The 23,642-nt window shown below is 34.0% G+C and overlaps 1 protein-coding gene across 5 annotated transcripts in view; it reads left to right on the plus strand.

Moving 5' to 3' along the window:
* LOC150108954 (uncharacterized) overlaps positions 1–23,642 on the plus strand; it is a 243,700-nt gene that overhangs the window by 103,887 nt on the left and 116,171 nt on the right. The gene's annotated exons all lie outside the window — the stretch shown is intronic.

Here is a 23,642-nt window from a genome sequence, read left to right on the forward strand (position 1 = left end):
ACCTTGTATATGCTACATTGAGTTCACTTCTACCTATTCACTGAAGAAATGAATGAATGAGACTGGTATAAGGAGGAGGTATTGGAGCTGTTGCACAAACTTAATAAAAATTCAGCAATAGTGACTGATAGGATATCAGCACAGATGCTAAAAGGGTGTTCAGCTGAACTGGCTATTCCTTTGGCCAAGCTGTATAATTTGAGTCTCAGAACAAGGAAGATTCCACAGGAGTGGGAAGAAAAAAAAAATATGGTAATCCCATTGTACAAGGGTGGTGCAAAGACTGATGTTTTACTCTTGAGAGACACTTGTGACATAATTAGGGATTTCAGATGCGTTAACACAAAAATATTTTAATATTTGGCAAATATTAAAATATTCTTGTGTTAACGTGTCTGAAATCCCTAAAGACTGATGCATTCTTGTACTATTAGGATCAGTCTTTGGTCAACTGTTATTCAATTCTGTTAATTATTGACAGGCAGCATACAGCTATTTGCTGATGATTCAATGGTAGGCAGGGTAATCAGGAATGTAGCTAATATGCAGTACTTGCAGAATGATTGCAATGGCTGTCAGTTCAACTATTGACCTATTAGTATCTCTGGAGTGGTGGTGAAGAGTTTGAAAAAGTTGGTTAGGGTTCACATTCTTAAATGAGTTGACAGAGAATTTCTAATTTGCAATGAACACCATGGGTTTACTAATTGAAGGTCATGTTTTAGCAAAACTTGCTCACATTCTATAATAATGATGCCACTGATTTATACAAGGGGAATGAATACATCATTGTTGTGTCGTCCATCTTGCTAATTGATCCATTTATGTTGGTTAGTTGGATCTATTCTTATTTCTTTAAATTCCGTTTTTATTTTGTTAGCTGCTGATTGATATTGATCCGAATATAAGGAAATTTATATTATACTGCGCCACCCTATAATCAGATTAGTCTATATAATACAGAGGAATCAATCATCAATTAACTTTTGCAATCTCACTTTATACAGGCCGAGGTTAATATTGTCATTTAAGGCTTCCGCAAGGTTCGAATAAATTTTATGAGCGGCGCAATGAAGAAAAATCAGGCAAACAACAAATTGAATTCAATAAAATAAACATTTAATACAGGGTTATAAAACTTGTACATTTAAGCATAATTTTCTAAGCAAGATAATCTAATATCTCTAAGACACTAGTAGCCTCTCGGTTTGGTTTAAAGATTGAAGTTAGATTTACAGATCTTATTCTCCAACGCTTAAATACTGTTATCACAACTTATCTCTATTCAATGAGATAATTCAATTCTTTTATACATCAACTTAATTCAAATACTCACAACAAACATAATACATTAGGCATCAAACATTCAGCTGTCAATTCTATATTCTTCCGAATAATTGAAAATGGTTCACACAGTTCAATGTTCCAGGATTTTACAGTAATTATTCTTAAGGTAGAATTCTCTAATTCTCTCTCTTAGTCAACAAACACTTAATTTAATTATGAGGCAGTTATCATTTCAAGGAGGAAACACTTTAAAGCTTCATACTTAGGCTAGTTTTAGTAGAACGCCACAGTTAATGTCAAGATATATCAGGCGGAGCTAACTCTTATTTCTTGACACTGAAATATAAAAAAGACTGCTCTTACCGGGTTATACCTTTTACACATTGGATTCACTATAGGCACACTTAAAACTGTAGTTAACTATTACTTTGCAGTAACACTATTCAAAAGAAATCTTCACTATAATAACTGAGATATTAAACATAGAGCTTCACAAGTCACGACGCACTCGTTTTAGGTAATCTACTTATTCCTTATTTTCTTCTATGCATTAAATTCAGCTTTGCACTATTCTTCCTCAAAACAGTTGGAATCCGTCGTAATTTTAGACTTCTGTAGAAATATTCCAAATTGCCTATTAATTTCCTGGTCCTTTCTTAATCGATTTATGGCATTTCCAAATCCCCTTACTGCCACCCGTTACTTCACTCTTGCTGTCCTGAACGCTGCTCCCCTCTCTTTACTTTTGTTTTCCAATTAAATACCTTTAATTGGAAAACAAATTCTTCCAATTAAATTCTTCCTTCCAAAATCCGGTTCTAACCAGTTCAGCTTACATCTACCGGCTTCACTCCATATCACAGCCATTCATGTTCTAAACACACGCTGACTAAAAACAAACTCCGTTTCTCCTTCAGCAGCCAATCAAATGCATTCAGAAGAATTACATAAAATCACTCTTACATATAGAAACAAAATAAAAGGATATTTTACAATTCATATAATATACATTTAAATTTACATACATACAGTTTCTCATAATAAATTTTAGAGAATAAACTAAATAAAATGAATGACATATTTATATAGAGTATTTTCATTATTGTTACATATTCTAAGATTAAATAATTAATAACAAACAAAACTTAAAGCATTTATATGAATAATATATTACAAGCAAGAGACTAACAACAAATAATATTTACACGGCTCACTTATGACATGGTGGATTATGTTAAATGTGAATGAAGTATTAAAACATACAAAATATCTTCATTCACAATTTAACATTTTTTAATTGATTTATACAAGGGGAATGAATACATTATGATACTCTTGGATTTTACTTATGCTTTTGACAGAATACAGCACGGAAGACTGTTGCATAAATTGGAGAATATGGGTTTGGATTATAAAATATTAGCATGGATAAGAGGATGGATGACTGACAGATATCAAAAAGTGATATATGGAAGATAAGAGTCTGCAAGATATAAAGTAACCAGTCGTGTACCATAAGGATCAGTCTTTGGTCCACTGTTATTCAATTCTGTTCATCATTGATATGCAGCATACAGCTATTTGCTGATGACTCAAAGGTAGGCGGGGTAATCAGGGATGCAGTACTTGCAGAATGATTTGCAATGGCTGTCAGTTCACTGTTAGTAAATGTAAAGTAATTCACACTGGTCCGATTAGATATCCAATGTCATATTATATTGGTGAGATTATGTTGGATGAAACTAATCAGGCTAGGGGTCTTGGAATTTTACTTGATAGGAAGTTGAAGTTCAAGGGCAATATACCAAAGATTGCAAATACAACTTAGAGGATAATTGCAATGCTGAAATGAACTATGACATGTTGTCTCTATATAAGGCCTTGAAAAGATCTCAATTGAACTATTGTGCGCAGGTCTAGTCTCATCGTTTCCATTGTGATTTTGATATAGTGGAGCGAGAGCACAAAAGAGTGTTGAAAATGATATCAGAATCTTGGAATACTGATTGTGAAGACGGATTGAGAATTTGCATACTGCAGACACTAGTAAACAGGAGAAAGAGGAGTGATATGATTGAGACTTACCAACTTCTGAAAGGGTCATACAGGATTTCAGTTGATGGAATTTTTCATTTTATGGAGGGTGGGGAAAGGACAAGAAGACATCCTTAGAAGCTGAGAATGAATGCACTAAGAAAAGGGGAGTTAGATTTCAATTTTTCTCTCATAGAGTGGTGTATGATTGGTTTGGATTGGATTGCCATGGGATGTTGTGTGTGCAAGTAGTGTGAATTAATTCAAGAACAAGTACGATAACTGGTGCGTGTAGTGTGCAATGAATACCTGACTTCCTGGAGGTCTCTCTAAATAATAATAAATTAAAAAAATTGATTTTAGAAAGATTTAATTACCTAACATTTTAAGAAAATGAAATCATGGGTATATAACAAAGATCTGTATTTAAATTTTGTAGAGCTGGAAAAGGCATATGACAAGGTACCAAGAGAGATGCCATTCAAAATGCTACAGTTGTATGGTGTCAGTGGGGCATCATATCAAGCAATACTTATTCTTTATTTGAGTTGTAAGTCAGCAGTTCAAATTGAAAGTACAGGAAGATGGTTTAATATTAAATCTGGTGTCAGACAAGGAAGTACATTATCCCCTCTGTTATTTATTATCTATATGGGTCACATTATAAAGGAAAGTGGTATTAAACCTGATATCAATATTGGAGATGTTAATCTCAGCTCTTTGCTTTATGTGGATGATGTTATACTTCTAAATAAATCTGCTACAAGTCTGCAAGATTCCCTGACTAAAATGAATAACTGTTATAATAGATATGGTATGAAGGTCAACATTAAAAAGATAAAGACAATGAAAATTAGCAGAAACATTGATAATATCAACAGCTTTGTGAATGGAGAACCTATAGAACAAGTAAAACATTTCAGCTACTTAGGCATGATTTTTCGTGAAGATGGTAAATTAAATATGGAAATAGAGAACAGAATCAACACAGCTGGTGTGGAATGAAGTCAACCGAATAAATTTATATGGAATAAGAGAGAAATTAGTCAAAACACTAAATTAGCTGTATACAAGACAGCGTATACCATTAAAGTGTATGAAACCAATTTTAACTTATGGATCTGAGAGCTTGGTCAGAAGTAAAACACTTGACAAAGACTAGAGATCACAGGTGTGAGAGTCCTGAGTTAGGGGCTTGAACAGATGGCATATCATATTGGCAATATCATATTAAAAATGAGTATATTGGGAATGAAGTTGACATTGTTAGCATCTAGGAATATATTAGCAGAGCTAATCTCAGGTGGTATGAATACTTAAACAGAATGGGAGAGGAAAGATTAGCAAAAGAAGTATTCTCTGCCAGGTGGTTGACAGTAAATGACTCAGAGGAAGACCAAGATATAAGTGGATTGATGCAGTAAAAAATGCTTTAGAAGATAGAAATATAAGATCTGCTAATGTTGGAGTCTTGACAGGTAACAGATTGATTTAGAGGGAAATTGTAGATGGGAAGTTATGACGAAAGTTTAAGAAAACATTTTAGAAGCTCTCATGAAAAATACAAACACACGCTTAATTGTGAGTTTATTACTTTACTAATAAATCATTATGGTAGAAAGCTTAGCAGTACTGAGCGATGTCTAAAAATTTCAGTGTTGAGAAATCATAATTCGGTTATCAGATTTCTCAACTTTGAAGATTACTGAGTATGAATATATATCAATTCATCTTATTAGAAATCTTTTACATATTTGTTTTTATATCATTTTTCTGATGGTTATGTATGTATAGTTTGCTTCTTCATTTGTTTTTAATATACTTAAATCTTAAATTTATTATCAAGTAATTTATTTTGTGTAAAGAATATCTGCAAATACATTTATACATCTTAAAAAAACATGATGTTTCATTGAAGCTATAAATATGTGGGAGTATTGTTGGATTTGATTTCTGGATATACATTTTAGTATTTTATTTTGCAATATGTGTGAACTTCAACCAGAATCTCTTCTATTTGTTAAATTTTAAAAAAAGCTGTTTTCATAGTAATCAATTTAGATGTTGCACTGTTTTAAAGAATAACTTTAAATTTATTCTTTATTTTAAGTTAACATTACACTTAACATTTCTATTATGTCATGGTCTTCAGGAATAGTATAGAACAGTGAGCACATAGCAGGATACAAAATTACCAAAACATAATGACTGGCTTTCCAAACAAAAAAAAAATTTTTTTTTTTAAAGAAAAGAAAAGAGCAGGATTGAGGGAATTAATGAATTAACATACCTTTGTTAAAAGTACTATTATTTTTCATAGGGATGCTGAATAGTAGTTAACCATCCTAATTGCAAACTATATTCGCAGATGTGATTCCCAACATAGTCCTATAAACACCTTATTTAGTATAAGAACATACATAGGATATATGGTGAATCTATTGTCTTGTAAGTTGCATAAGGTGGTGAGACCAGAGTCATGTTGAACTTTGTGGCAAGTATATTACTCGCTTAAGGACATTAGCGAAGGAAGGGGATCCTTAGATTTCGCACTTAATCACTGAAACCAATTAGTTGATTTGTACTGTGACATTCAAACAATGCAAAAAGCCTTTTGTCTGCTGGTTGCAGTTATAGTGAATTAATAATAAGATTATGTTAAGGTGGAGAAGGGAATCTTACAGATGTGAATGTCCAAATAGGAAAATTTTTAAGATGTCATTTTATTTATGTTGGATTAATTGGGATACTTCTTTGTCAAACTTGAACTCCCTCATATACGAGACCATTTTATCTATCTTGATGAGTTTCAATAACATTAAGAGATAGGAAGACAAATACCTGGATAAGATCGCAAACAGGAGGGTCATGGATATTGTAAGTTACATTAAACAGGCTAAGTGGAGATGGACTGGCCATATTGCCAGATGCAGTGACGGGAGATGGATTAGAAAAACAACATAGTGGAGACCAATGGATGGAGCAAGACAAAGAGGAAGATTGAGAAGAAGATGGAGGGATGAACTGGAACAAATTGCAGAAGTGAGATGGATGGGAGAGGCAGAAAACCGAGTGTTCTGGAAAATCATGAGGGGAGGGGGGGGGCTTCATCCAGCAGTGGACAGAACCAAAAGGTTGAAGAAGAAGATGAATTTCAAAGGTGAAGGGAATCTTACAGATGTGAATGTCCAAATCTGGAAATTTTTAAGATGCCATTTTATTTAAGTTTGGTTAATTGGGATACTTCTTTGTCAAACTTGAACTCCCTCTTATACGAGACCATTGTATCTATCTTGATGAGTTTCAAAGGTATGATCAGGTTGAAGAAGAAGATGAATTTCAAAGGTGAAGGGAATCTTACAGATGTGAATGTCCAAATCTGGAAATTTTTAAGATGCCATTTTATTTAAGTTTGGTTAATTGGGATACTTCTTTGTCAAACTTGAATTCCCTCTTATACGAGACCATTGTATCTATCTTGATGAGTTTCAAAGGTATGATCAGAAATAACTGCTTTTCTAAATAACATAATATGTTGTTGTTGTTGCTCTTTTGTTGATTAAAAGTATGTATCTTGTTTAAATTAAACACATTTGATCGTTGATAATTAAACATACAAATTTATTGTTTTAATATTGACCATACAAACATCTTACATTCTTTGCCTACCAGTTTCGCTAGCAAACTGTGTAGCTTTTTCAATTCATTGATGGAAAAGCATAAAAAATAGTAAATGCAAATTGAAAGGAACATAAAAACTTTGTGAACAATCTAGTAACTAAGGTTACACGCTCACGTGACAGAGACTGAATGGACTTATTGTTCTTATTCATTATCATGCACGCGTGTTTGTTGTAAACGCGTAATGTGATTACTGGCTAGCTGTAGTTCAGATGAATTTAGAGAGAGGATCAGGTTTTTCCACGAACTGTTTTGAATAGTACCCTGATTTCTGTTGAGGTTTCTGCTGGTTATTAACACTATTGTGGCTTCCTTGAATAAACAATGTCTGTAGTCATTCAAATATAGCATGGAGCTGTTTTGCCACTCTATCGTGTGGTTAGACGTACAGAAATGATGTGCTAAGCCAAAAGAAATACTTCTGTTGTGGTTTACATCACCAACATGTTCTTTTTGTCTGATCTCTAAACTCCATGAAGTTTGTCCGATGTAGTCAAGACCACAGGAGCAAGGAATGTAATATACTCCTGGATATTTGTAGAATGGCACCTTATCTTTTGGGGATCCTAGAACCTGTCTGATGCTGGTGGTTGGTTTGAAGACCACTCTGATGTTGTAGGCTCTTAGTATTCTGGCTATATGATAAGAAATTGACCTGATGAAAGGGATCACTACAGTAGAAATGTGCTGGAAGCTTGATTCTTCTTGTCTGGGGTTGTCACCATATAGATTTTTTTGATGATGTTTGGAGGATATCCATTTTGTGATAATGTGTTGGCTATTAGTGAGAATTCAGTCTGTGTATCCTTCTCTTCTGATATAAACTTTCGAGTTCTATTTTTCAACATGTAGATAATGCTCAGTTTGTGTGTCCTGTGATGGTTTGAAATGTAATGAAGATATCTTCCAGTGTCTGTAGGCTTTCTGTAAATAGATAATTTTGACACTATTTCATTGTCTCTTTATCAAGATGTCTAAAAAATGCAGTTGGCTGTTGTTTTCCACTTCCAGAGTGAATTTTATCTTGTTATGTATTGAGTTGATTTTATTCACAAACGATTTTAGGTTTTCTAAGCTGTCTTGCCATATAATGAAAATATCATCTACATATCTCCACCATATAGATGGTCTAGGGGAGATTGTGGAGAGAATTTCTTTTTCAAGTTTTTCCATGAAAAAGTCTGCAAAAGATGGTGATAGCGGGCTTCCCATTGCTAGGTCTTCTAATTGTTGGTATATAGTGTTGTTAACCTTGAAGAAATTAGACTGAAGGCAGTGTCTAAACATCTGTGTGATGTCTGGAGGAAATAGGTCTTGAATGATGTTTATTACCTCTTCTACTGGTACATTGGTGAAAAGGGATACAACATCTAGACTGGCTAGCATGTCTGTTGGTGAAATCTTACCTTTTGGCCAAGCACCTTGCAAACTTATTAATTAAGAAATAAGATCAACAGAATCCTATATCAAGAATAGTCAGCACTTTGTAAATAAACTCCAAGATTGCACCAACAGACATGCTAGCCAGTCTAGATGTTGTATCCCTTTTTACCAATGTACCAGTAGAAGAGGTAATAAACATCATTCAAGACCTCTTTCCTCCAGACATCACACAGATGTTTAGACACTGCCTTCAGTCTAATTTCCTCAAGGTTAACAACACTATATACCAACAATTAGAAGGCCTAGCAATGGGAAGCCTGCTATCACCATCTTTTGCAGCCCTTTTCATGGAAAAACTTGAAAAAGAAATTCTCTCCACAATCTCCCCTAGACCATCTATATGGTGAAGATATGTAGATGATATTTTCATTATATGGCAAGACAGCTTAAAAAAACCTAAAATCATTTATGAATAAAATCAACTCAATACATAACAAGATAAAATTCACTCTGGAAGTGGAAAACAACAGCCAACTGCATTTTTTAGACATCTTGATAAAGAAACAATAAAATAGTGTCAAATTATCTATTTACAGAAAGCCTACAGACACTGGAAGATATCTTCATTACATTCCAAACCATCACAGGACACACAAACTGAGCATTATCCACATGTTGAAAAATAGAACTCGAAAGTTTATATCAGAAGAGGAGGATACACAGACTGAACTCTCACTAATAGCCAACACATTATCACAAAATGGATATCCTCCGAACATAATCAAAAAATATCTATACGGTGACAACCCCAGACAAGAAGAATCAAGCTCCCAGCACATTTCTACTGTAGATATTGACCTGATGAATCAGGTCAATTTTTTTAAAAAAAATGGTCAGTATTAAAACAATACATTTGTATGTTTAATGTATCTTGTTTCTTTGATATATGTTTGTGTGAAGAAAATTCAATAGATGCCTGGTTTATCTGAAGTGGGAGAGTTCTTTTGAATTGCTGAATATATTCTATCATTTAGTGGGGATGTTTTTAATCACTAGATCAAGCTAGCTAGATATATATTGTTTGTTAGTTATGTTTCTTTTGTTTTGCTATTGTTGTTACCAGTTCACTTTTACTTTTATGAAGAAAACTGTAAAATAGTCTAAATGTTTGAGTGAAATATTATTTTTACAAACAATATGTTAACTTTATTAACATATTGTCAGCCATTACATCATTTACTATGAAGTCTGTCAAGTATTTTTCAAAGAATTTTTTTTTTTAGGGGGGGGGTAATATTAAGTACCTCTGTAGCATAAGTCACTAGAAGTAAGTGACACCCTGTAGTTACAAAATTCTGATTACAAATTCTGTCCAGAACATAGGAATATTTGCAAAGACTTTTCAGTATATTATTTTGAAAATAATTAAAAAATGGAAAAACTTCCATTTAAAACTTTTATTGATAAGAGAATATTTAGTTATATCTCATGATCATTAGCACTGTTATAGTCTGTCTGGTTGAGAAGAGAATAAAATAACAATTAAAAAGCTAAAAGCACACATTACAAGCATGAGCAGACTAGGTCTATATACCATTGATCCAAAGTATAAAGTGATTTGCACAGAAACACACGCATGCAAATACACACAGATTACCTATATAGTGAAGTGTATTTAGTAAAATCAATTCCCAAAACTGAGTGAGTTGGAGTCGGTCATTTTTATTTAACTAAGTCTGATGAATCTTAAATTAAAAAATGTCTTTTAAATCATCACTTTCCACTTTTCTAACCGACTCATGGAAATTAATATAATTCTGGCATTCTTTTGATTTTCTACCATTCTGTGCAGAGCCAGGAAGTCCATATAATCCTGGTTGGGACAGAGGAAAAAAAATTGATGTTATGGAGACTAAAAACATCACTAATTTGTAGAGAGAATGGAAGGAGACTTACAAGTTTACAGTACATAGAAGCATGGATAACGTTTGTATAAACCCTTGTTATAAGGAATAGAAATCCTAACAATATTCTCATGAAGAGAACTATGTAGAAGCCATGGTTGTGTATTAGCTTAGAAATGAGATTTGAGTTGTATCTATTAGAGGGGAAAAGTGGATTTAATATGCAACAGTTTTTGATGTAAAGACTTCAGTAGTGCATAAATTATGTCCTAAAAATAACTAACACTGGATTTATAGTTCATAATAATTATTTAATAAACTTGCTAGTTTCACCACTTAAGCTATTGACTTCATCTGGGTTAGGATGAACACACAAATATACAAGTGTTAAATATGAATCATTACATAACTAAAACACTGAATGTGTAGAAACCATTACACAAAAATGCAAGGTAAGACAGAAACACATGGAGCGTGGAAGCTGGCACGTGGTTAATCATTGTTCAGCAGGTGTGCTTCATAGTTTGCAGAAAAATTAGTCCAATGTGTTTAAAGATCTAATAAGTGACTTCCAAATGTCACACAAAATCATCCCTTGGTTTTTGTTGAGAGTGCCTTGTGAGTGGATTACCATTTTTGATGTGGGTGCTGAAGTTGTCTTCTTTGTATGGCATGGAGCTCTTGTCCCATTCAGCGTTGTGGTGAGTGTGAGAGAAATGGAATGCCAAACCTGAGATGTCTTGTCTGTTGTTATTGGGCAAGCATAACAGATGTCATACCATCATAATGGGTTTGAAGGCCACTCTAAATAATGCTAACTTCTTCTGAGAAGGATGATTATGGAAAGTGACATTAATGTATTTTCTTCTGTTAATTTTCTTTTTTGTAGACAGAAAACTGCAAACTACCATTTAGTTGATTTACAGTATCTACAAAGGAAAGGATGTTTTGGCTGATTTATGGTTCTTCTTAGAATAAAATTCATCAAGGAAATTTGATTCTTAGATGGATAGTTAATTTTTTTGAAGAAAAAACATCGAAGTCTAATAACGAAGAGTTTCACATTGCAGAGATGTCATCCACATAATGAAATCATGTATGAATGGGAGGGGGGTGAGATATGCTGTTTAAAATGCTTCACATTGTAGTTAGATAGAGTAGGAGATATTGTAGAACCAATTGCTGTTATAAAAGCAAGCAAAACTCTTCTCTATTCAAGCTCATCGTATATATATTTACATGCTAACGGATCATCTCTTCTGAGAAAACAAATTCAAAATCAGAATCTATTACCTGCTATCAAATTACTATTTCCTCTGAACTCTCATTAAGTCTTGTCTCCCTAATAATTTTGATATTGTGTATCAGATAACCTCACAGTCAGCACAGAGAATTTTTATAATTATGAAGAATCATTACATTTGTAAATTTCATTAACTGATGAACACACATACACAAAAAGATGATAATCTTCCTTGTTTCTAACAAAATCATTCTCTACTTGTCTTGGCTGTTTTTAAAGAATGATGAAATTTTGATGCTTTTTTTTCATCATCATCAAATTCCTGCCATGTACCCTCAAGGGGTGTACAGGATATGATAGTACTACATGAAAAAAATTACATCATTACTAACTTCCTATCTACAATTTTCCTCCAAATCAGTCTGTTACTTGTCAAGACTCCAACATTATCAGATCTTATATTTCTATCGACTAAGGCACTTTGTACCGTATCAATCCACCTATATCTTGGTCTTCCTCTGGGTCGTTTTGCTGCCAACCTGGCAGAGAACACTTGTTTTTGCCAATCTTTCTTTGCCCATTCTGTTTAAGTGACCATACTGCCTGAGATTAGCTCTGCTAATGCATTCTTGGATGCTGACAATGTCAAGTTCTTTCCTAATATCCTCATTTTTAATATGATATTGCCATTGATGCCATCTGTTCATGCCACCAATCTTTCTCAGAACTCTCATATGAACAGTCTCTAGTCTTTGGTCAAGTATTTTAATTCTGACCCAGCTCTCAGATCCAAAAGTTAAAACTGGTTTGAACACAGTCTTATATACAGCTAATTTAGTGTTCTGACTAATTTCTCTCTTATTTCACATAAATTTATTCATTTGACTTCCTACCATATCATCTTTGTTGATTTGTCTATTTCTATATTTAATTTACCATCTTCACTAAAAAGCATGCCTACGTAGCTGAAATGTTTTACTTGTTCGACAGATTCTCCATTCACAATGCAGTTGACATTTTCAATGATTCTGCCTATTTTCATTGTCTTCATCTTGTTATTGCTGATCTTCATATCATATCTGTTACAACAGTTATTCAATTTAGTGAGGGAATCTTGCAGACTTCTAGCTGATTTATTTAGAAGTATAACATCGTCTGCATAAGCAAAGAGCTGACATTACCATCCTCATTTTTAATATCATGTTTAATACCACTTTCCTTCATAATGTAATCCATATAGATAATGAATAACAGAGGGGATAATGTACATCCTTGTGTGATACCAGATTTAACATCAAACCATCTGCCTGTATACTTATTTCAATTCTAATTGCTGACTTACAACTCAAATAAAGACTAAGTATTGCTTGATATAACACCCCATGGACACCATATAACTTTAGCGTATTGAATAGCTTCACTCTTGGCACTTTGTCATATGCCTTTTCCAGATAGACAAAACTTAAATACAGATCTTTGTTATATTCCCATGATTTCTCAACTATTTGTCATAAAGTGAAGATCTGATCCTGACAGCCTCTATTTGGCCTGAATCCATCTTGTTCTTCACCAAGCTTCTCTTCCACAATCCTTCTCAACCGTTTCTCAGATATACTGGCATAAATCTTACCAGGAACACTCAGTAGGGAAATACCTATGTAATTCTCACATTCAGTTTTATTTCCCTTTTTTATATATGGGTACTATGAGAGCTCTACTCCAATCATCGGAAATTTGTCCCTCCATCTAGGCCTTCTGAACTATGCAGTGCAGCCATTGTAAGACTTTTATAACTCCATACTTCAGCATTTCTGGTCGAATATCATCTACTCCTGCTGCATTTCCACATTTTAAGCCTTTGATGGCTTTTTCTACTCAAGTATGGATATGTATTCCTGACTGCATGCCTGCTGAGTGTTTTTTTTTATCACTGTGCTAGCACTGCTTGTTTCATTTAGCCATTTTTCGAAGTAATTACTCCATACTTCAAGGATATCTTTTTCTCCAGTTTTCATGTTACCTTTATCATTTCTAATTCCTTTAACAGCACTCTTTCCTCCATTTCTGAGCTTCTTCAACAACCTCCAGAATATCTTGCCATCTTCTTGATATTCATTTTCTGTGTTCTTACCAAAGTCTTCCCATGACTTTTGTTTAGCTAGTTTTACACAGTATTTAGCTTTCTTCTTTTCCTTCACTGTCTCTTTAACTTCTTGTGTCCACCATGGACTTCTGATTTTTCTTTCCTTGCAGACAACTTCACCACATGCCTCTCTAGCTGAATCAATCAGGGATTTCTTCAAGGCTTGCCACTGAATCTCCAAGGTTTGGTTCCTGTTCTCAAACTCTTTCATTTTTTCTTCAATAATCTTTGTGTATTTTTGTCTACAGTTCACATCTGAGAGCTACTCAACTTTTATTTGCTTTAAAACTTTCTTACATGTTTTTCTTTTCAAAATGCAATTCAGTTTTATCCTGCTGAAGACTAAATAGTGATCACTTCCAATTTTAAATCCTCTGTACACTCTGGTGATCCGCACCAGGGAGAAAATATCACTATCAATAATAACATAGTCAATGAGACTTTTCTTATTCCTTGCCTCTTCTCTCCATGTGAATTTGTGCACATTTTTATGTTGGAACATGGTGTTAGTAATAACCAGTCCATCTCCTGAGCAGAAATCCAAAAAGTATTGGCCATTATTATTAGCTTTGCTCTTTTCTCCAAATTTTCCCAAAATATTTTTTTATGTCTGACAATCATTTCCTATTCTGCTATTTACATCTCCAACAAGGACCAACTTTGCCTTTTTCATTGTGTCATTTGCTTTCTCTAAAGCCTCAAAAATTTCCTCCACTTCTACCTTAGTAGAACCTTCTGTGGGACCATAGACACAAATAGGTCTCATTGTCCAGTTCCCCATTCTGATATTTGCCCACATCACTCTACTTGAGAATGCCTGCCATTCAAGAAGATTAACCTCATATTTAGTGTTGAATACTATGGGTACTCCTTGTTTTCCTTGGTTGTCAGAAATATCTCACCAGTTTTTGTCTTTTTTGTTTCAGTCATCCCTATTATGTCGATCTGGTACTTATCTAATTCTTCAGCTAGCTCCATTTCTTTGCTATTCAGGCTTCTTATGTTGATAGTACCAATCTTTAACTCTGGTGATGTTGAGTTAGTGTGTACTTTCAGATTTGTTCCAGTAGCTGACTTTTCGCTGTTCACCCTGGTTTCCTGGCAAAAACAACAGGGATCTTGTTTAACCAGGCGACCCCCCCCCCCCAGCCAGCATGAAATTCTGTTGTGTTGTACCATCATTTTGCATTTTGGTTTAAGCCAATAAGAATGCAATTTGCTCGTCTAAATCCCAAATTGCCAGCCCATTCTTGTTTGTTCAGCATCCAGGTAGATACCTAACAGGGTGCACCACGAGAGGGTGAGGATTGGACATTAGGTGAGAATCCCTGGTCGGTTCTCCGCATTCCTTTAAAGGCTATGTGGAGGTCTTCTCTCAGTTATACAGCTTTGACGCTTAATCACCGAAAAAAAAAAAAATCTCTTTTGATTCATAATCTATATTCTTGTTGATTTTACTTTGAAGTCTTGATAAGATGTTTTATCCTCTTGTTTACAATGAAGCCTATTCCAGACATGATCTTTCTTTTGGCAGCTATAATATTATGTGATTTTTCTTTTCTGTTCATCTAATTTTGTATATACCAGTAATATGTAACTTGTATTTATCCAACTGCTCCAGCAGATTCTTAAGGCTCCAAACTGGTAAAAAAAAAAAAAAAAAAAACATTGTGATCCAATTCTCAAATCTTTAAAACATTTGCCATTTGTCATCATTTAGTCCATCCAGCAGTTATTGTTTCCTCAAATTTTGTGACAAGGTAATTTTTTTAAGGTTGGGTCATCAGCCCGCACCCAACACTCAGAAATCCTGAAAGACCAATGTTTTCTGTTAGCATTGTCTCCCTTAGCTAACTGTTCTCATTTGAAAATATCAGGAACTTGTCTTTTTTTTTTTCCCTTATGAAAACTGTAAAAACATTGTTCAGGAGCCATAAGGATGTATATTCATCAGGCTTGATAGCAATAAATGGCGTTTCCCGAGTTTTGATGGTACACATCTGTCAGCAATGTGTACCTTCAAGAACTGATACCCGGGTTTCCCAAACTTCCACGGAACACCAGTGTTCTGCAGAAGGTTAATAAGTATTCCGTGAGAAATTCTCTTGGAATTTGTCATTTTTGTTTTCTAAGTATTTTTTATGAATAAAGATTTTATAGTGGAAATATTCTGAAGAAAATAATATTCACGAATATGTCGAAAAGATCAGACCCAGAATGCCTAATAACATCTGTGTAGCAAATGTTAGTGACCAAGCCGTGTATTTTTAAACGTGGAAGTATTCATGAATTATCGTTAATTTTCACACATTGAAACCTTTCAACATTTGGGAAAGGAAATACCGCTCTTTATGACCGGTCATAAAAATTGCCTGCAAGTGGATTATAACAATGGGCAGCGTATCCTCTGTTCTCATAACTGAAGGAAATCAGCAAAGAAGTATAAAGAAAATTTTTCCACTAAAATTGAAGATCAAGTTAGTCTGTATCCGGTTCTGAAGTCTAGTAATACTGAATACTTTCTTCGTAAGCTTGTATTGTAGGGTGAAAGTTTCAAAACCGTAGTGCCGTGATTTTTTAAAAGTAATTGGCTTGCAGATTTAAATTTTAATATGAATAAGAGACAAGGGACTTTGTTTGATTTTGTTATTAAAAAATCTCTTATTGAAGATTTTTGTGATGCAACAGATAGCGAGTCATCCACCACCAGCCTGCAAAACGATCTCCGGGATGTGCAAAAGGAAGGGGGAACTACCAGCACACAGGAGAAAAAGTCTGCATTCACTTGTAAGTACTTATAATAATATAAATTTTTGGTGATCAGAATGGGTTATGTCAATGAAAATCAGCAGAAATTAATTTAATGATAAATTTAGTTTAATCCTTTATCCAAGTGTGAGCAAACAAAGTTTGCGCCTGAAAGTATCTTCAGGACTGGGGTAAGGTAGTGCAACACCAGGTCGACTCCTTGCAAAGGTGGAGCAAGCTACTAATACTCCTATCTCAGTATCTCCCATAATGTGAAACACATCTCCTTGCGGATATGTCTAATATTATGCATTAAGGGAAGGGCCACTACCCAGACTAGTTTTGACCTTTATTGAGGTCTCTTCAGTGGGAGCCAGAACCAAGTGGAGATACCAGCCAGAAGCATTAGTAAAGTCATCTCTACCTATAGGAGTTGCCAAATGGTGTGCCACTTTTTTAATAAATTACTCTGGATTTAGAGCAAGATGTTGAAAGTTTATTTTTCACTTGGTTAGAATATAGTAAATTTAGTTTAATCCTTTATCCAAGTGTGAGCAAACAATTAATTTAATGTTGTTTATGTTTAATTAATTATTAATTAATGATCAGTTATTAATTAATAAAAAATCAGCTAAATTAACAATTATTTATTAATTAATACATTACAAAATAACCAAGGTGTTCCATGAAAATTTCAGGATTTATGAAGTACTCCGTCGTTGGAAAAAGTTCTCGAAACGCTGACTTATACTACCCCTTTGATGACCCTGGTTTTTTAACCATGGATCATTAAAATAACAGTAACATTCCCCCCCCCCTTGGTGTTGTATCTGTCGTGTTTATTAATAGTGCATAATTCAAAATGTTTAATATACATAAAAGCACAACACATGTATATGATACAGAAGCTGGAGATAGCTATCTGACTCTGTCTGAAATGCATGCAACACAACAGCATAGTAATAGCAGATAGGTGTGTGTGCGTGCGCTAGTGTACATAATTAGCTTGCTTGGTTTGAGTTCTAACTTATTAGTGGTGAATTTTGAAATATAAAAATTAAGATAATGACTCATAATTAAGAGTTTCCTTAATTTTTGTAACCTGTCAAAATAATTTCAGGATTAAAAAAAGTCTGTGCTTGGGAGTGAGGAAAATATTTGCAATTCCAGAAGACTCCTGGCCATTCCCGGAGGGTTGGAAACAGGGGCAGCCTATGTAAATAGATTAATTGCAAAATACTTCCTAGAATTCCTTAAACAGTGTCTCGGATATGAAAGAGATGATAAGAACTTTGGTTTTGTTTTGAGAATTAGTGACTTTGAACTGGTAATCTACTGAATAATTTCTATTTAGGTACTTTTCATGTAAAATTAATTAAGGAAAAATAATATATTTAATATAAAAATAGGATTCGAGGGTGTTTTCCCTGTCCCAGTTGCATCTGAGTTATGATTACTATTTGTGTTTACCCATCTCTGTACAGTCAATTTTCCTATGACACGTGTGTTTGATGCACAAATTTGTTTTATATATATGATAGATAAATAGGGGCATAAAATTGTCAGAATGCAAAATCATGTTAGTTCATATGTGAAGTTTCATTAGGTGAGTGTGCTTTGTGATTCACCTAGTTTTACTAGGTAGTAAAACTAGGTGAATCACAAAATGCTATCCAGCTAAACATCATGATCTGTGGAGGAATACACAAAACACACATACACATCTCATCTTTTCTCCTTCATACCTCAGTATACACATTTGCATTATCGTACAAGTATGTATTCACTATTCTCCCAACTAATCTCTCGGCCACTTTTCTTGGTCAAGTGCTTAATACGGTATTCTAAACATGAGTAAATATCCAATTATAAGAATCCAAGCAGTGAATGAAAAAGGAAAGCCTGAGGTATTGAAGATAAGCTTCAAATAATAAAGCATTTTGAAAGAAATGAGAACATGTGATATCACTAGAGCAAGAGCCTAAATGAATCTGCAAGGTGCAATATCAGACCTCCATGGAGTTAGACTCATTGATGGCAGTGCATCTGCCATGCACAGATACCTCCCTCATATTCTCTGCAGTTGCCATACTCTCAGGCAATACATTCCAATTATTCACCACTATCCGTACGTAAAAAAAAAAACACCTGATTTTCATTTCCTTGCCTACACTCTCATAGAGTTTCCAAGAATAATCTCTGGTCCTCCCTCCACATCTTCCACCATTCTATAAAAACTCCTTCCATGTTAATCTGATTTAAAAAAAAAAAAAAAAAAAAACTCAAGTCTTTCATATCCTTCACCCTTTCTCCTCTTATTCACTAGACTACATATTGTGTTTTCACAACTGTTCTTCAGTATTCCAGAGACTAGAATCTACTTTAGTTAATCACCTCTGGATCCCCTTTCCTTTCCAATATCTCTTCATTCTTTCGAAAAACAAGTAATCAAATCTGTACACAATAGTTCATATTTAGCTTCAGGAACAATTGTGAGTGCTACAAAATTTATTAGAACAAGGATTAAAAAAATACAGTATTTACTGTATTTCATGTGCCAAAATACATTAGGAATTAAAGATGTTTAAAACTGTAATAGCTTTTTGTAGTGTACAGTGTTACCAAATTATAGGTTTTGAATGTTCTACCCTGATCCTATTTTTCCCATAAGCCCTGTTATTTTTATTGTGTGAAATCCTATATAATGCAGTGATTTTTATGAATTCATATACTGTGTTATAGGAGAAATGACAGAACCTATGATTCATGTAGTTCCTTTTATAATCTTTGATATAAAGAGATAAGCAAAGCTTTATTTTTATGGAGCATCCTTGAACCAGAACATGTTTTTTGACTGCAGCTCTTTTTAACTTAAAAAAAATTAATGAAATCATCATGTATAGGTATTATTGCCTGCCTACCTTTGCTGTATTTTTGGTGGTTACAATCTTTAAAATTTGACATTGAAATTGTAAATAGTGATGAACGAATATGATATTAAAAAGAAGAAAAGGAAAGTGGATTGGACATATTCTGAGAGGAAATGGAATCATCAGAGATGCCATCAAAGGAAAAATAGATGGGAAAAGACCCAGAGGAAGAGTAAGGAAAACAATGCTAGATGACATGCTGAATGTACACAACCTTGAAAGAGAAGGCTCAGAACAGAAGAGAGTGGAAGGAAAGTTTTTGCTACTAAGAGAAGAACCTGCATTTGCAGAATACTTAAAAAGAAGAAAATAGTGAGATAGAACTCTGTTGAGTTTTAAAATTTAAAACCTTAGATGTAAGTAAGACAGTCTAAAAGTGTAAAAATGATTAAAGAATATAACTGAAAGATGCAATATGAACAAAGAATAAATTCATGTTACAAGACCTCCAGGAAGAACTATCCCTGATATCCACCAACCTTACCCTGAATGGATTTCCTCGAAGACTCGTCCACAAGATACTTTTCTCTGAACCCCGACAAAGACGACAAGATGATATACGTTATATTTCTACCATCGCCATTCCATACTTAGGGACAGTTTCCAATAAGATTGCTAGACTCCTTAGACCACATAAAATAAGAGTGGCCTTTAAACCTACAGAAATGATTAAACAATTCTTAAGATCTCCAAAAGATAGCCATCCTTTCTCCAAATATGCTGGAGTTTATAACATATTCTGCTCGTGCGGCTTGAATTACATCGGCCAAACTTCAAGGAGCCTTGAAATTAGGCAAAAAGAACACATAGGTGACATCAATAATAACAGAGAAGAAAAATCGGGGTTAGCTTTTCATTTCTCAAGAACGAACCATGCCATAGGGTGGGATAGAAGCACAATTCCTTACATGGAGGAGGACTTCTGCTCCCGGATTTTTAAGGAGGCCACAACAGTTGCCCGCTGTATACAAAACCTTAACAGGAACCAAGGACTAATCTTGCCCGTGATCTGCAAGACCCTTATTAGATCCCTCAACTCGACAGAACTGAATTATAGTGCCAACTATAGAACGTTCCTAAATAACAACAAGTGATATCATGCACGCTCTATACATGTATTGTACGCACTCTATTCTTTGTTTAATATAATTGGAATTGGTTGATTATAGTTTGTAACAGTTTTTTACTTTTTAGTGCCTTACATCAGTTATGTACCCTGAAGAGGCCAACAGCCTTAGTTGGTGAAACTAGTTGTTTATTATATGCACTTGATCAATATAATCCCATTAAAAGTCATTCCAAAGAATAAATTTGGTAATAAATTATATGATATTAATAATAAATAGCATCATAAAACTTGTAAAGATTAAAAGTCAAAATATATTAAAATACTAAAATTCTAGAATGTAATCTTTCATTTATATTTTTATATTTCTACCTTCTGACACCTTCACATTAGTTTTTCAGCAGAAGTAGGCAATAATACCTATACGTGATCATTTCATTATTTTTTTTTAATTTAATATAAAAATAAAGCTTTGCTTATATCTTTTATATAGTACTTTTTGTTCTGTACTGTTTTTAATTAGGCATCAGTTGGTACTCATATTAATCCTCCCCCAACCCACCAAAACATCACTCATTGTTTCTTTATCTTTCTTTATGCTTTACTCAATTTTTGATCTGCTAGTATTAAAAACTACTAATGCTACTTCTGCTAATGTTACCAGCTTTTGCAGTCTGGTTTACTATTGCTACTGGAAGGAAAAGCATCACAACTATTGTAAAATTCTGCTTCATGATTTCTATAGCTGGGTTTTCTGTGATTTTAGAATTCTCAATTCATGATACTCATAGTAATATTGTCATTCTGTGCCCCCACCCCCAGAACTGCCCACGTCATATATATTTCACATAGATATCCTTACTAGCTTATAACGATAGCAAATTGTCTATCAGTCACAAATTACTAACCAAATGACTTTCCTCATCCAGAGGATGATATGCCTGGTAGGAATCTAGGTGCAGGATAGGATATTATAGCACTTGGTAGCAGTGTAGGAGCAAGGTGAAGGTATTTTTCTGACTACAAAATACATGCAGTTCCCAATTTATGTAAATTTGGACTTGCACATATTATTTTGAAAGTACTAGAAAAAATTGTGAATTATAAAAATTGTACTTTGCCCACCTATGTTATTTGCATACAATCTGACAGTGGCCTTCTGCAAAACAGACAGTCTTCATTGGGCATACATGCACTTTCCTCAGTCTTACTTTTAAAATGGATGAGTTGTATCTGCATATTTTCGTTGTTTGCATATTATGTATTTTGAATATTTGTGTGGATGCTAATGCCTCACTGTTCTTAAAAGTCCAAGGAAAAAGAGATGATGCATTAGCCTATTATTATTAGATTATGAAAGTCACTAAACAAAAGTCATGGGAAGACTGTTAAAAATATAGAAGGTAAATATCAAGAAGGTAGCAAAATGTTCTGGAGACAGTTGAAAAAGCTTAGAAATGGAGGAAAGAGTACTGTAAAAGGAATCAGAGATGATAAAGGTAATGGCATGTAAACTGAAGATAAGGATATCTTGGATGTCTGGAGTAATTATTTTGAAAAACTGTTAAATGAAACAAGCAGTGACAGAACCATGGTAGAAAATTTTCAAGAGGAATGCAAACCGGAGTACATATCAATACTTGATAGAAAAAGCTGTCAGAAACTTGAAGTGTGGAAAGGCAGCTTGAAGTAGATGATATTTGACCAGAAATGCTCAAATATGGAGACATAAAAGATTAAATTTAATATAATTCAGAGGACCTCTGATGAGGTCCTCTGAATGAAGCTCTACTCCAATCATCTATTCCAGATGATTGGAGTAGAGCTCTTATAGTTCCCATCTATAAGAAAGGTAATAAAGCTGAATGTGAGAATTACAGAGGAATTTCTCTGCTTAGTGTGCCAGGTAAGATTTATGTAAGTATACTTGAAAAGAGGTTGAGAAAGATTGTGGAAGATAAGCTGGGAGAAGAACAAGCTGGATTCAGGCCAGATAGAGGTTGTCAGTATCAGATTTTCACTTTACAAGAAATAATTGAGAAATATGACATATGGGAATATGTCAGATGTTTAGATCCTTGTCATATGAGAATATGACAAGGATATCTGAACTTAAGTAGATCTGGAAAAGGCATATGACAAGGTGTCCAGGAAAAGCTTTTCAAAACATTCAATTATATGAGGTAAGTGGAACATTATACAGAACAATATTTAAGTTGTAAGTCAGCAGTTAGAATTAAGGGAATACAGGAAGATGGTTTGATGTAAAATCAGCTGTAAGACAAGGATGCACATTATCTCCACTTTTATTCATCATATATATGGATCACATAATGATAGAAAGTAGTATCAAGCCTGATATTAGAATTGGAGATATCAAACTTAACTCTTTGCTTTATGCAGACAATGTGGTACTCCTAAACAGATCCAGTGCAAGTCTCCAGGATTCCCTAACTAACTAAATCAAATAACAGTTGTAACAAATTTGGCATAAAAATCAGCAATAAAAATACCAAAACTATGAAAATAAACAGGAGCATAGAAAACTTCAGCTGCATTCTGAATGGAGATCCTATAAAACAAGTAAAATATATCAGCTATTTAGGCACAGTTTTTAGTGAAAAGGGTAAGTTAAATCTGGAAATAGACAATATAATTAAGCATAGCTGGTATGGTGGGTATCCAGTTTAATAAATTTATGTGGAATAAGAGATTCGCCAAACTAGCAGTATACAAGAATGTTCAAACCAGTTTTAAGTTATGGATCTGAGAGTTGGGTTAGAAATAAAGCACTTGATCAAAGATTGGAGACCACAAATATGAAGATTCTGAGAAAAATTAGGGATATGAACACATGGCAGCCTCATATTAAAAATGAAGATATTTGAAAGGAACTCGACATTATTAGCATTCGAGAATGTGTGAGCAGAGCTAATCTAAGATGGTATGGCCATTTAAATAGAATGGGCAAGGAGTGGTTAGCAAAACAGGTATTCAATGCCAAAATAGCAGGAAAAAACCCAGAGGAAGACCAAGGTCTAGGTGGATTGATTCAGTCAGAAATGCCTTAGAAGAATGAAATGTTAGACATGACATTATTGGAGTGTTGACAAGTAATAGACTAATTTGGAGGAAAATTGTTGATACTAGATTACTAATAGTGCAAACTTGATCGTGTAGTTCTGTCATAGTAGCCTGAAAACCCCTTTGTGTGTGTGTGTAT

This window comes from Typopeltis vanoorti, chromosome 2 (assembly GCF_054136105.1).
Source record: "Typopeltis vanoorti isolate ZY-2024b chromosome 2, IOZ_Tvanoo_1.0, whole genome shotgun sequence".
Taxonomy (NCBI): domain Eukaryota; kingdom Metazoa; phylum Arthropoda; class Arachnida; order Uropygi; family Thelyphonidae; genus Typopeltis; species Typopeltis vanoorti.